The following is a 15,202-nucleotide window of genomic DNA, read 5'->3' on the forward strand; positions in this document are numbered from 1 at the left end:
CAGCACAGTGCACGGGGAGCCCTACCATGGTGGCCTGTCATTCTGGCTCAGTGCCCAGCGGGCAGGAGGACTACAGCCGGCAAGTGGCAGGGGACTGGCTCCCAGGGGCTGGCAGGACCAACCTGAACCAGACCCTGAGGGCAGATGAGGGTGCAGGGCTGGGCCGGCTCCCCACCAGGAGCTGCCTGCAGTGGGAGCCACAAACACCTCTGAGCTCACTAACCTCAGGTCCTCAAGATGTTGGGAACATCATGTTTCAACCTGAGGTCCAGCAGCCGCTTCAGGTCCTACCCGGGCCTGGCATGCAGAGGCCAAGTGAGGGCAGCAGAGAGCCGAGCGCCGTCAGCTGGGAGGGTTCTCCCCGCCCTGGAAGCACCAGTAGTAACGCCATCTATGGTTTTCTTATCAGAAGGTAACACATTTATGTAGAAAACCTAGAAATAGAAGTGAGCAAAAAAAAGCCTCATAATCCTGGCATTTAAGATATTGGCGTCTCTTTGTGGTGGTTTTGAGACAGTCTCGCTGTCATCCAGGCTGGAGTGCAGTGATGCAATCATAGCTCACTGCAGCCTCAACCTCAGGGGCTCAAACATTCCTCCCGCCTCAGCCCTCTCAGTAGCTGGAACTACAGGTGCACACCACCACATGCAGCTAATTTTTGTTGTACTTTTTATAGAAAAGGGGTTTCACCATGTTGCCCAGGCTGGTTTCATATTCCTGAGCTCAAGCAATACACCCACCTCAGCCTCCCAAAGTCCTGTGATTACAGGTATGAGCCACCGTGCCTGGCCAGAATCTTCAGTAGAATGATTTACCTCTCAAGAATTATCCCAAGGGTCCAGCATAAACTCATGCCTGTAATCCCAGCACTTTGAGAGTCCAAGGCAGGAAGATCTCTTGAGCCCAGGAGTTCAACAGCAGCCTGGGCAATAAAGTGTAAACTCATCTCTACAAAAGCATTAAGAAAATTAGCTGGGGCCGGGCGCGGTGGCTCATGCCTGTAATCCCAGCAGTTTGAGAGGCTGAGGCGGTGTATCATGAGGTCAGGAGATCGAGACCATCCTGGTTAACACGGTGAAACCCCGTCTCTACTAGAAATACAAAAAGTTAGCCGGACGTGGTGCTGCCCTCCAGTCTGGGCAACAGAGCGAGACTCCATCTCAAAAAAAAAAAAGCTGGATGTGGTGGCACATGCCTGTTGTCCCAGCTACTCGGGAAGCGGAGGCAAGAGGATTGCTTGAGTCCCTGGGAGGTCACGGCGGCAGTGAGCTGTGATTGCACCACTGCCCCGCCTGAGTGACAAGAGCAAGACCCTGTCTCAAAAAGATGCTAAAGCTTTTTTTGTGTGTTGCATTACAGAAAGGTACAGAAAAATTAGTTTTGCTTTAGAAACCTGTCCTTGGTTCCCAGGCGTCGTCCACAGTGCAGTTGAAAGCTCATCAGAAGATCAGGAAGGAACTTGGAGAGGGGAAGAGAGGCAGGCAGGGTGCCCGCACCACCCCTCTCTAGCAGAGAAGCTCAGTTTTCTTAGGCAGGGTTTCAACTGAGATGAATTTACAGGTTGCGGTAAAGAAATCATTTTGGGCCGGGTGCAGTGGCTCAGGCCTGTAATCCCAGCACTTTGGGAGGCCGAGGTGGGTGGATCACCAGAGGTCGGAAGTTCAAGACCAGCCTGACCAACATGGAGAAACCCTGTCTCTACTAAAAAAAAAAATATATATATATATACACACACACACAAAATTAGGCATGGTGGAGCATGCCTGTAATCCCAGCTACTCAGGAGGCTGAGGCAGGAGAATCGCTTGCACCCGGGAGGTTGCAGTGAGCCAAGTTCACACCATTGCACTCCAGCCTGGGCTATAAGAGCGAAACTCAGCCTCTAGAATAAATAAATAAGCCATCTTGGTTTTGGTGGGTTTTAGCTTCTTTACTGCAAACCGTTTTCTCAGTAAGGTCTTTATGACCTGTGTCTGTGCTAACCCACTTTTTTCTGTTTTACATCAGAAAAGTCTACTGATTTTTCTTTTTAAGTTCAAAAACTGTAGCATTACCACCCACCATGCCAACCTACTAGCCGTGTGGCGCTGGACCCCTCTGTGCAACAAGAAAGGGCCTAGGTGACCCCTGTTTCTTCTGAGGGACGATCAGAGGCAGGAACTCTCCCCCCACCCCCACCATAGGTGTCTTCTGTGGAGTCCAGAGTGGCTCTACCACTGCAAAATGCTTTCTGTGATAGCCACTGAGGGTATCTTGCTACAAATGCAGAGGGAAGTGGGGAAAGCTGTTTTCAGTCCTTAAAGGGCCGAAGTGCAGCCACCTCAGCTTGGTGCCGACTCGGAGTTCTCCACACACCCTCTCACCAGCCCCCAAGTGTGCGTGTCCAGCCCCGTTCACCGGGCGGGACTGAGCTGGACCACAGTGAAGGAGAAGAGGAATCCGGGATTTCCACAGCAGGTTCTTCCCTTAATTCATCCGTCCTCAACCACTGTGCAGCCATCAGTGTGGTGCCACTAGCATGTGCCAGGCTGTGCTGGGCCCAGGAAATACAATGGTGAGCAACACTGAGCTGTCCCTGTCCCAGAGAGCTTACCTCGAGTAGGGGGTCAGACTTAGGCAGGCATACAAATATTTATGTAATTATCCACTTAAAAGTGCAGCAGAGGGCCAGGCATGGTGCTCACGCCTGTAATCCCAGCACTTTGGGAGGCCAAGGTGGGCGGATCACGAGGTCAGTAGTTCGAGACAAGCCTGACCAACATGGTGAAACCCCGTTTCTACTAAAAATACAAAAATTAGCCAGGCGTGGTGGTGCATGCCTGTAATCCCAGCTACTCAGGAGGCTGAGGCAGGAGAATCGCTTGAACCTTGGAGGCAGAGGTTGCAGTGAGCCGAGATCACACCACTGCACTCCAGCCTGGCAACAGAGTGAGACTCCGTCTCAAAAAAAAAAAAAAAAAAAAAAAAAAAATTGCAGCAGAAGCTGGGCGCAGTGGCTCACACCCGTAATCCTAACACTTTGGGAGGCCAAAGTGGGCAGATTGAGCTCGGGAGTTTCAGACCACTTTGGGCACACGGTGAAACTCTGTCTCTACTAAAATATGAAAAATTAGCCAGGTATGGTGACACCGGGCGGGGGAAAAAGTGCAGCAGAGCAGTGGGAATAGTTGGGAGGTGGAGCTGAAGCTGAAGGCAAGCTCGCCTCTAGCTGGGAGGAGACACTGGTGCAAAGGCCCTGGGGCCAGCTTTCCAGGAACTGAAAGGCTAGCGTGGCAAGAACCACACTAGGAGGAAGAGCGTAGGAGCCACCCAGGAAAGGCCCTCAAAGGCCACGTTAGGGATTTTAGGTCTCATTCTAAGAACAAAGGGGAAGCCAGAGACAGGAGCAAATTTTGCATTTGCAAAAGACACTCAGCTGAACACGGAGACTGGGCTGGAAGAACCCATCAATCAAAGAGCCAGCAGGTGCTGCCACGTGGCTCAGAGAGAAGATGGATGATGACCCACCAGTCCCTGGGGGGAGGATGAGGAGGGGACACAAGGCCTCTGGGTTTTGGACTTACACGGTGGGCAGGGTCTCGCTCTGTCACCCAGACTGAAGTGCAGTGGCACGAACTTGACTCACTGCAACCTCCATCCCCTGGGTCCAAGGGATTCTCAGGCCTCAGCCTTCCGAGTAGCTGGGACTACAGGCACGTGCACCACTCCCAGCTAAATAAAAACAACTGGGGGCTGGGCGCAGTGGCTCGTGCCTGTAATCCTAGCACTTTGGGAGACCAAGGTGGGCAAATCACCTGAGGTCAGGAGTTCGAGACCAGCCCGGCCAACCATGGCCATCATGGTGAAACCCCGTCTCTACTAGAAATACAAAAATTAGCCAAGCAAGATGGTGCACGCCTGTAATCCCAGCTACTCAGGAGGCTGAGTCAGAATTGCTTGAACCCAGGAGGCAGAGGCTGCAGTGAGCCAAGATTACACCACTTCACTCCAGCCTGGGCAACAAAGCAAGATTCCGTCTCAAAAAAAAAAAAAAAGAGAAATTTTATATTTTTGTAGTACAGACGGTGTTTCACCATGTAGCCCAGGCTGTCAGCTTAGTTTTGAACATTTGCACTGGACGCTTCAGAGACGCCCACCGGAGTCCTCTGCCTTCTGTTCCCTGCCTGGAGCCTGCACAGCCACATAGCACGCACCTCTCATCCTTCAGTTCTCGTCCTAAACGGCCACCCACCGCTTGTGAGAGGCCTTTTCCCTCTATGCTCTCAATATCCGCAAATCACTTCCACTAAATCTGGGCTGTGAATGCCTTGTGACCGCTGGACCGTGTGCTTCCCCCATGAGAATGTCATTTCCACAAGAGCAGAGCCCTTGGGTCGTAGTTGGGGCTCATTAAACATTGAATGAATGCTTGAATGAAATGCCCCTTAGCTCCATGCAGGCATCCGCAGTCTTAGCTCTGAGGGGAGGTGGCAAGAGGCACACACATCTGGGGCTCCTGAAGCCAGGGTGAGAACGGTGAGCTGCAGCTGAGGTTCAGAGTTCCTGGCTTTAGGGCACCCGTTCCGGAGCTAGAGGGAAGAAGGGAAGTGGAGAGAAGATGGGCACTGAGCCCAAAGGATTGGAGGTGAGCTGGTGGCTCATCTGTTCCAGAGCTGAGAGCAGATCACGAGGGAGGCTGAGGCTTGGGAAGGGCGGTCCTGCACGCTCCATCTCCAGAGTTCCAAAATTCACTTGGGGCTTGGTATGGTGGCTCCCACCTGTAATCCCAAGCATGGGAGGCTGAGGCAGGAGGATTGCTAGAGACCAGGAATTTGAGACCAGCCTGGGCAACATAGTGAGACCCCATCTCTACAAAAAACTTTTAAAAAATTAGCCAGGCAGGCCAGGCGCAGTGGCTCACACCTGTAATCCCAACACCTTGGGAGGCTGAGGCGGACAGATCACCTGAGGTCGGGAGTTCAAGACCATTCTGGTCAACATGGTGAAACCCCATCCTGGGCTGGGCGCAGTGGCTCACGACTGTAATCCCAGCACTTTGGGAGGCCGAGGCGGGCAGATCACAGGGTCAGGAGATCAAGACCATCCTGGCTAACACAGTGAAACCCCGTCTTTACTAAAAATACAAAAAATTAGCCTGGCATGGTGGCAGGCGCCTGTAGTCCCAGCTACTCTGGAGACTGAGGCAGGAGAATGGCATGAACCTGGGAGGCGGAGGTTGCAGTGAGCCAAGATCGCGCCACTGCACTCCAGCCTGGGTGACAGACCAAGATTTTGTCTCACAAAGAAAAGAAAAGAAGCCCCATCTCTACTAAAAATACAAAAATTAGGTGGACATGGTGGTACACGCCTGTAGTCCCAGCTACTCGGGAGGCTGAGGCAGGAGAATTGCTTAAACCTGGGAGGCGGAGGTTGCAGTGAGCTGAGATCGTCCCCCCCTTGCACTCCAGCCTGATGACAGAGTGAGACTCTGTCTCCAAAAAAAAAAACAGTGACCTCTGGTTGTCCTCACTCCTATACTCCCACCAGCGCCATGATAGTTTACAGATGCCATGGCAACATCAGGAAGTTACCCCCTGTGGTTCTAAGAAGGGGAGGGATGAATAATCCACCCTTTGTTTAGCATATCATCAAGAAATAGCCATAAAAATAACCAGAGCAGCCCATGGAGCTGAAATAATGGACTAGCCATTCTTTCACCACTTAATAAATTTGCTTTTGCTTTGCACTGTGGATTTGCCCTAAATTATTTCTTGTGTGAGATCGAAGAACCCTCTCTTGGGGTCTGAATCAGGACCTCTTTCCAGTAACACAAGAGTGCAGGAACGGTAACCCCTCTACCGGGAACATCAGACGGGAGTGCAGATGTATTGGTGCCGAATGAATTTTTTTTTTTTTTTTTTTTTTTAGATGGGGTCTTGCACTGGTCGTCCGGGCTGGAGCGTGATGGTGCGATCTTGGCTCACTGCGACTTCTGCCTCCCGGGTTCAAGCAATTCTCCTGCCTCAGCCTCCCCAGTAGCTGGGATTACAGGTATGTGCCACCACACCCGGCTAATTTTTGTATTTTTAGCAGAAACCGGGTTTCACCATATTGGCCAGGCTGGTCTCAAACTCCTCACCTCAGGCGATACACCCACCTTGGCCTCCCAAAGCGCTGGGATTACAGGTGTGAGTCACCGCACCTGGCCAGATCTCTTTCACTGTCATAATTTTCTCACTATTATAATTTTTGCAAAGGCGGCTTCATTCAGCCTGGGAACCTTCCAGCATCCTGCCTCAGCTCACTACAGGGTCAGAGCTTGTGTCACCCCAGACCTCTTGTCACCTATGGTCATTCTTGTCACCATCTTGGTTTTGGTGGCTTTTAGCCTGCTTCTTTATTGCAACCTGTTTTCTCAGCAAGGTCTTTATGACCCGTGTCTTGTGCTGACCCCGTCTTATCCTGTGACTTAGAATGCCATAACCATCTGGGAATTCAGCCCGGTAGGTCTCAGCTTCTTCACCCAGCTCCTATTCAAGATGGAGTTGCTCTGGGTCAAATACCTCTGACACTTGAGCTAACATTGTGGATGGGAGGGGAAGACAGGATTAAAGGAACAGTCACAAATAATGAATTACAGAAGAGACAGCAGAGGACTGGGTGTGGTGGCTCATGCCTTATAATCCCAGCATGTTGGCAGGCCGAGGTGGGCGAATCATTGGAGGTCAGGAGTTTGAGACCAGCCTGGCCAACATGGTAAAACCCCGTCTCTACTAAAAATACAAAAATTAGCCGGGCGTGGTGGCGGGTGCGTGCCTGTAATCCCGGCAACTGGGGAGGCTGAGGCAGGAGAATCACTTGCACCTGGGAGATGGAGGTTGCAGTGAGCTGAGATCGCACCGCTGCACTCCAGCCTGGGTGACAGAGCAAGACTTTGTTTCGGGAAAAAAAAAGAGAGCGAGAGAGAAATCTGACCTAAGCTAAGCAACTCCCTCTTGCCTTTAACCTCCAAACTGCCCTTGACTATTCCGGGGGTGTGGGCCAAGCTAATTTTGGGAGGAATTTAGTTTATGGTTTAACCTTAAAGCAAGGATGATAGTAATAACCCTTCCCAAAACTAAACCGGATTGGTAAGACTAATGAAAAGCTACAAGGTCAGGATTGTGAGAGGGGCCTGAATTCTGTAAAATGTAAGTGTAGTTATAAATGATTACCAGCCATTGTTCCGGGGCTCCTAAGATTTGCAATTTCTCCAGTTGTTCCTGTAAGTAACATCACTATTGCATAATTTAAGATAGGCCTTTTGTGGTATCTTTTCAGACTTTTGTATTTCTGAAGACCAGATGACTCCACCCGGCCAGAGACTCAGGACTCAGCTGGTCCTGTGGCCCCTACCCAGAAGTGGACTCAGCAGAGGAGGACCAGGTTCCATACCCCTATGACTGCATCCCCAACCAATCAGCGGCACCCACCCTCTAGCCACCTGCCAAACTATCTTTTAAAAACCCTGGTCTCTGAATTTTCCAGGAGGGTAAATTGAGTAATAGCAAAACTCTGGTCTCCTGTTTAACCAACTCTGTGTGAATTAGTCTTTCTTTTGCAATTTCTACCCCCAGCATTTTGTTTGTTTTGTTTTGTTTTGAGACAGAGTCTTGCTCTGTCACCCAGGCTGGAGTAGAGTAGCACGATCTCAGCTCACTGCAACCTCCGTCTCCTGGGTTCAAGTGATTCTCCTGTTTCAGCCTCCCAAGTAGCTGGGATTACAGGCACCCACCACCGTGCCCAGCTAATTTTCCGTGTCTTGATAAATCGGCTCTATCTGGGCAGTTACATGAGGGCCACTGGGGGTGTCCCAGGTGGCAGCTCCTCACCAGTCTCATGCTGGAAGACACTGGGGAAACTGGATCCATTGATCACTTTGCTTCCTCAGCACTGTTATGGGGGAGGTGCCTGTGCCACCCATACTCCATACTCAGACAGTCTGTGCGGTTTAAGACTCAGATAGGGGTCAGGGTATAGATCCTTCCCACTCCCTCAGTCTGGTGGTGCAGGGATGGGAATGGACATTTTCATCTTCATACCACAATTTGTTGTTGTTGTTGTTGTTGTTGTTGTTATTGAGATGGAGTCTCGCTCTGTCGCCCGCGCCGGAGTGCAGTGGTGTCACCTCGGCTCACCGCAAGCTCTGCCTCCCGGGTTCACCTCATTCTCCTGCCTCAGCCTCCGAGTAGCTGGGACTACAGGCGCTCGCCGCCACGCCCAGCTAATTTTTTGTATTTTTAGTAGAGACGGGGTTTCACCGTGTTAGCCAGGATAGTCTCAATCTCCTGACCTCGTGATCCACCTGCCTCAGCCTCCCAAAGTGCTGGGATTACAGGTGTGAGCCACCGCGCCCAGCCTATATCATAATTTTTTTTAAGCAATGATGGGGTTGTGCCTCCACCCCTTCTGGCAAAATGAAAAGAATAAATAAGAGCCTGTCTGGACAGTGTTAACTTCCAGTCCCTTCTAGATTGGACTCTGGATGCATGTTCATCTTCTCTGATAGATAAAAATTCCCAGGGAGAGTTTTTATGACAATTAGCTTCCTTCTGGACAATCTACCTTTAATCAGATAAGAGAAATCCAGGAAAAGCCCCTTTGTGCATTTGCTGTTTTCCAAATGCCTTCAGTTTGAAGTCATCATCATAGCAATGCGGCATATTTTGGGATGTTATTTCCTGGATTCCTTCAGCAGCCACCTGCTGTTGGGTATTTAGGCTTAATTAAAGTTGGCAAGGCATGCTCAGCTAGAGGCTCAGCTGCATGGGAGATGAGTTATAGGAAGTCCTATGTACGTAAGGGAAGCTCAGAACACTTTCATTGCACATTTTAAATAAATTTCTCTGGGCCAGGTGCAGTGGCTCACGCCTGTAATCCCAGCACTTTGGGAGGCCAAGGCGGGCCGATCACCTGAGGTCAGGAATTCGAGACCAGCCTGGCCAGCATGGCGAAACCCTATCTGTACTAAAAACACAAAACATTAGCCGGGCTTGGTGGTGGCGGGAGCCTATAATCCCAGCTACTGGGGAGGCTGAGACACAAGAATGGCTTGAAGCCGAGACGGGGAGGTCGCAGTGAGCCAAGATCGCACCACTGCACTACAGCCTGGGCAACAGAGCAAGACTCTGTCTCAAAGATAAATGCATACATACATACGTCTGACCTGTGCCTTGGGACGGGGTCTTACCCCCTATACAAATGGCCTGGGTGTGAGAGAGCAGCAAGTCCTGATACAAGGATCCTTCTGGTTCTTAGAATTTTTCTTTGAGACGAAGTCTAGCTCTGTCACCCAGGCTGGAGTGCAGTGCCATGATCTCAGCTCCCTGCAACTTCTGCCTCCTGGGTTCCAACGATTCTTCTGCCTCAGCCTCCCGAGTAGCTGGGATTACAGGTTCCCGCCACCATGCCTGGCTAATTTTTGTATTTTCAGTAGAGACTGGGTTTCATCATGTTGGCCAGGTTGGTCTCGAACTCCTGACCTCGTGATCCACCCACCTCGGTCTCTCGAAGTGCTGGGATTACAAGTGTGAGCCACCGCACCCAGCTGGGTTCTTAGAATTTTGACTTGTGAAAGAAAATAAAATTTGGAGACCTTCTAAATTTACTAGGGCAGAAGGGAATTAAGCCCTGGAGACTGATTCACATAGCATGTTTGTAACTCCTGCCCTCCTTTTTTTTTTTTTTTTTGAGACGGAGTCTCGCTCTGTCGCCCAGGCTGGAGTGCAGTGGCCGGATCTCGGCCATTCTCCTGCCTCAGCCTCCTGAGTAGCTGGGACTACAGGCGCCCGCCACCTCGCCCGGCTAGTTTTTTTGTATTTTTTTTAGTAGAGACGGGGTTTCACCATGTTAGCCAGGATGGTCTTGATCTCCTGACCTCGTGATCCGCCCATTCGGCCTCCCAAAGTGCTGGGATTACAGGCTTGAGCCACTGCGCCCGGCCACTCCTGCCCTTCTTAGATTGCAGATTAACTTTCTTCCTCATTGTTCTTGTTCTACAAATGACTAGGAGAGACCAGAGACCAGACCTCCTTCCCCTCCAATCACTGATCTTTGTTATAAATTAACTGCCTCCTCTATTGTCCTGTGCCTAACTCAGACCAGATGGCGCAAAGGTCTGTTACATCTTCAGTGTTAAGGTTAAAATATACCTAAGGTTAAAATATACCTTTCCTGAAAGAAAAAGACCACCTCAACTAATCGGATTGCATTAAGCCTTATAGAGAAATATGTTGAAGTTCTGTTAAGTGGCCCTAAACTTTATCTTTGTAAACAATCCCGAATTTCTACACTTCAGATCAAAACTGCCTTTGCAGAGATTACGACCGTGAGAGGAATCTATCATGGCTGACTCCATCTTGCTTCTAGCTTCCCAGGCTGGCTGTCCTCACTCAGTCCTGGGCGTGGGCCAAGCTAGCCTTGGGAGGAATTCAGTTTATAGTTTAACTTTGAAGCAAGGATGATAATAGTCCCTCCCTACAACTGAGCCGTCCTTGTTTTGGGGCTGAAACCGCCTTTGTAAGACTAATGAAAGGTCACAAGATTAAGATTACAGGAGAAGCCTGAATTTTGTTAAAATGTAGGCATAGTTGGCTGGGCGCAGTGGCTCACGCCTATAATCTCAGCACTTTGGGAGGCCAAGGCAGGTGGATCATGAGGTCAGGAGTTCAAGACCAGCCTGGCCAACATGGTGAAACCCTGTCTCTACTTAAAAAAAAAAAAAAAAAAAAAAATTAGCCCGGTGTAGGCCGGGCGCAGTGGCTCACTCCTGTAATCCCAGCACTTTGGGAGGCGGATGCAGGTGGATCACGAGGTCAGGAGTTCAAGACCAGCCTGGCCAACACCATGAAACCCCGTCTGTACTAAAAATACAAAAAAAAAGACCGGGCGTGGTGGCTCATGCCTGTAATCTCAGCACTTTGGGAGGCCGAGGCGGGCGGATCACGAGGTCAGGAGATCAAGACCATCCTGGCTAACCCGGTGAAACCCTGTCTCTACTGAAAAATACAGAAAACTAGCCGGGCGAGGTGGCGGGCACCTGTAGTCCCAGGTACTCAGGAGGCTGAGGCAGGAGAATGGTGTAAACCTGGGAGGCAGAGCTTGCAGTGACCTGAGATCCGGCCACTGCACTCCAGCCGGGGCGACAGAGCGAGACTCATCTCAAAAAAAAAAAAAAAGAAAAAGAAAAAAATACAAAAAAAAAAAATTAGTCGGGCATGGTGGCAGGCACCTGTCTAATGGGAGACTGAGGCAGGAGAATTGCTTGAACCTGGGAGGCAGAGGTTGCAGTGAGCCGAGATCGCGTCACTGCACTCCAGCTCTGGGCAACAGAGCAAGACTGTCTCTAAAAAAAATTTCAGTGAACAAAAATTCATGCTGGGCGCAGTGGCTCACACCTGTAATTCCAGCACTTTGGGAGGCCGACGTGAGCAGATCACAAGGTCAGGAGTTTGACCAGCCTGACCAGAGTTCGACCAGCCTGACCAACATCGTGAAACCCTGTTCCTACTGAAAATACAAAAAATTAGCCAGGTGTGGTGGCAGGCACCTGTAATCCCAGCTACTCGGGAGGCTGAGGCAGGAGAATCGCTTGAACCCGGGAGGCGGAGGTTGCAGTGAGCCGAGATCATGCCACTGCACTCCAGCCTGGACAACAGAGTGAGACTCCGTCTCCAAAATGGAGGCATGGTTTCTGTAATTCCTTACTGCTCAGGAGTCATATGGCCAGAGGTCACAAGATCTGTGGCTTCCCCAGTTGCTCCTATAGATAACATCACTATTGTAGAACCTAGGATTGGTCTTTCGAGATGTTTTTCAGACTGATCCCCTCCAGACTCATGACTAATGACTCAAGCAGTCCTGTAACCCCAGCCAGAGATAGATGGCCATTTTCTACACCCTGTGGTTTTATCCCGAACCAATCAGCAGCATCCATCCCCGAGCTCCTGCCCACCAAACTGTCCTTGAAAACCCCCCTAACCTCGGAGCTTTGGGGAGACTGATTTCAATAGTAACTCCATCTTCCATGTAGCTGGCCTCGAATTATTAATAATTAAACTCTTTTTTTTTTTTTTTTGAGACGGAGTCTCACTATTGCCCAGGTTGGAGTGCAGTGGCACGATCCCGGCTCACTGCAGGCTCCGCCTCCCGGGTTCAAGCGATTCTCCTGCCTCAGCCTCTGGAGTAGCTAGGACTACAGGCACCCGCCACCACGCCCGGCTAATTTTGTATATTTAGTAGAGACGGGGTTTCACCACACTAGCCAGGCTGATCTCGAACTCCCGACCTCAGGTAATCTGCCCGCCTCCGTCTCCCAAAGTGCTGAGATTACAGGCATGAGCCACAGCGCCCGGTCCTAAACTCTTTCTTTGCTGCAATACCATGGTTAATAAATTTGTATGCCTTTTTTCCTTTTTTTTTTTTTTTGATACAGGGTCTCACTTATGTTGCCCGCGCTAGAGTGCAGTGGTTTTTCACACTATAGCCTTAAACTCCCGGGCTCAGGTGACCCTGCTGCCTCGTCCTACCAAGTAGCCCTTTTCTCCTCTTTTTTTTTTTTTTTTTGAGACGGAGTCTGGCTCTGTCTCCCAGGCTGGAGTGCGGTGGCGCGATCTCCACTCACTGCAAGCTCCGCCTCCCGGGTTCATGCCATTCTCCTGCCTCAGCCTCCCGTGTGGCTGGGACTACAGGCGCCGCCACCACGCCCGGCTAATTTTTGTATTTTTAGTAGAGACGGGGTTTCACCGTGTTAGTCAGGATGGTCTCGATCTCCTGACCTCGTGATCCGCCCATCTCGGCCCCCCAAAGTGCTGGGATTACAGGCGTGAGCCACCGCGCCCCGCCCCTTTTCTCCTCTTAATCTGCTTTTTGTCACTTGATTTTCATCAAACCTTCAGAGATGGAAGGAGAAGTTTGCCCTGGGCCCCTATAGTTTTGGCACAGTAAGCAGGATTCCAAAGCCACTCTGCTCTTCTCGAAGCTGTAGTCAAGGGAACCCAGGGCCCGAGACGCCAGCAGAAGGGTGAGAAATTCTTCCCAGCCAGGCTACTGGCCTCTCTCTCTGTAGAGTATGGTTGAGCAGATGGTAAAAATTACTGTTTATCTCTTTTTCCTCTCCAAAATCTTGATTAATGAGAGAAAAAGATTTGTATGATTTAGTCTTGGGTATAGCAACTCTGGTGTACTTTTTTTTTTTCTTTTAAACGGAGTCTCGCTCTGTCACCCAGGCTGGAGTGCAATGGTGCGATCTTGGATCACTGCAACCTCCACCTCCCAGGTATAAGCAATTCCCCTGCCTCAGCCTCCTGAATAGCTGGGATTATGGGCACCCGCCGCCAAGCTTGGCTAATTTTTGTATTTTTAGTAAAGACAGGTTTCGCCATGTTGGCCAGGCTGGTCTAGAACTCCTGACCTCAGGTGATCCACCTCGGCCTCCCAAAGTGCTGGGATTACAGGCATGAGCCACCACGCCTGGCTTGGTGTGCTTTTTGGTATGAATATTCATATTGTCTGATCCTTTTCCCCCCAGAAATAGTATTTTCCTCAGTCTTTGTCTTTCTGTCTTGTTCTGTCATAGACAAGGGCACCATAGGGTGGAACACAGACCTAAAACTCCTAGAAGTCCATTGTTCGAGCTGGCTCTGCATACTGGTCAGTTTCACTGTTCTGACCAGGTCAGCTTCTATTTAGAAAAATCTTGCTCGGGGTCCCCAAAATAAAAACCGGATAAGGTTGTGTTAGGCAGTCCTTTACTTATTTATTTATTTATTTATTTATTTTTGAGACGGAGTTTTGCTCTTGTCGCCCAGGCTGGAGAGCAGTAGTGCAATCTCGGCTCACTGCAACCTTTGCCTTCTGGTTTCAAGCAATTCTCCTGCCTCAGCCTCCCGAGTAGCTGGGATTACAGGCGCGTGCCAGCACGCCCAGCTAATTTTTGTATTTTTAGTAGAGACTGGGTTTCACCATGTTGGCCAGGCTGGTCTAGAACTCCTGACCTCAGGTAATCCACCCACCTCAGCTTCCCAAAGTGCTGGGATTAGAGGCATGAGCCACCGCGCCTGGCCCGCACAGTTCTTGCATTACTATAAAGAAATACCTGAGACTGGGTAATTTATAAAGAAGAGAGGATTAATTGGCTCACAGTTCTGCAGGCTATACAGGAAACATGGTGCTGACATCCACCTGGCTTCTGGGAAGCCTCAGGGAGCCTTTACTCATGTAGAAGGCAAGGTGGGAGCAGGCACAGCACATGACAAGAGCAGACACGGGTGGGAGAAGGTGCCACACCCTTTCAAACAACCAGATCTCGTGAGATATCACTCACTATCACAAGGACAACACCAAGGAGATGACGCTAAACCATTTATGAGAAAACCACTCCATGATCCAATCACCTCCCATCAGGCGCCACCTCCAGCATTGGCAATTACAATCCAGCAGGAGACTTGGGGGGACAAATAGCCAAACTATATCAGGTTCCCTCTTGTCTTGTTGTATGTCCTCGAGAGCTTGACTTGTGACAAGGGGGAGCACTCTCTCTTAGTCTTCATCATCCGGGGGGCATGATTTTGGGGTGACATCCAGTGTCCAATCTGAAAAGATTGGGACCCCCAAGACACACGAAATTTTAGGCAGGATACTCTCTGTTCTGAATCTGCCAAGCTCTCAGGGGAGTTTGAGGAAGTCCCATCTAAGCGGACTTTATCATCTCAACGCATGCTGCTTGGTTAGTCCCAGGAAAATCCAACCCCAAGAGGACCTACCCAGTATCACAGATTAATGCGCCTGTGACTGGCAGCATCCCAACATGTGTATAGAAGTACCTTATACACAAACACCATCCTTAACTGGCTGTGGCAACGAGTCTTTTGCCACCCAGGCACAGTGGCTCACACCTGTAATCTCAGCACTTTGGGAGTCCAAGGCAGGTAGATCACATGAGGTCAGGAGTTCAAGACCAGCCTGACTGACATGGTGAAACCCCGTCTCTACTAAAACTACAAAAAAATTAGCCGGGCGTGGTGGTGCACACCTGTAATCCCAGCTACTCGGGAGGCTGAGGCAGGAGGATCACTTGAACCCAGGAGGTGGAGGTTGCAGTGAGCCAAGATCATGCCATTACACTTTAGCCTGGGTGACAGAGCGAAAATGCATCTCAAAAAAAAAAAAAAAAAAGAGTCTTTTG

This window comes from Theropithecus gelada, chromosome 1 (assembly GCF_003255815.1).
Source record: "Theropithecus gelada isolate Dixy chromosome 1, Tgel_1.0, whole genome shotgun sequence".
Classification (NCBI taxonomy): domain Eukaryota; kingdom Metazoa; phylum Chordata; class Mammalia; order Primates; family Cercopithecidae; genus Theropithecus; species Theropithecus gelada.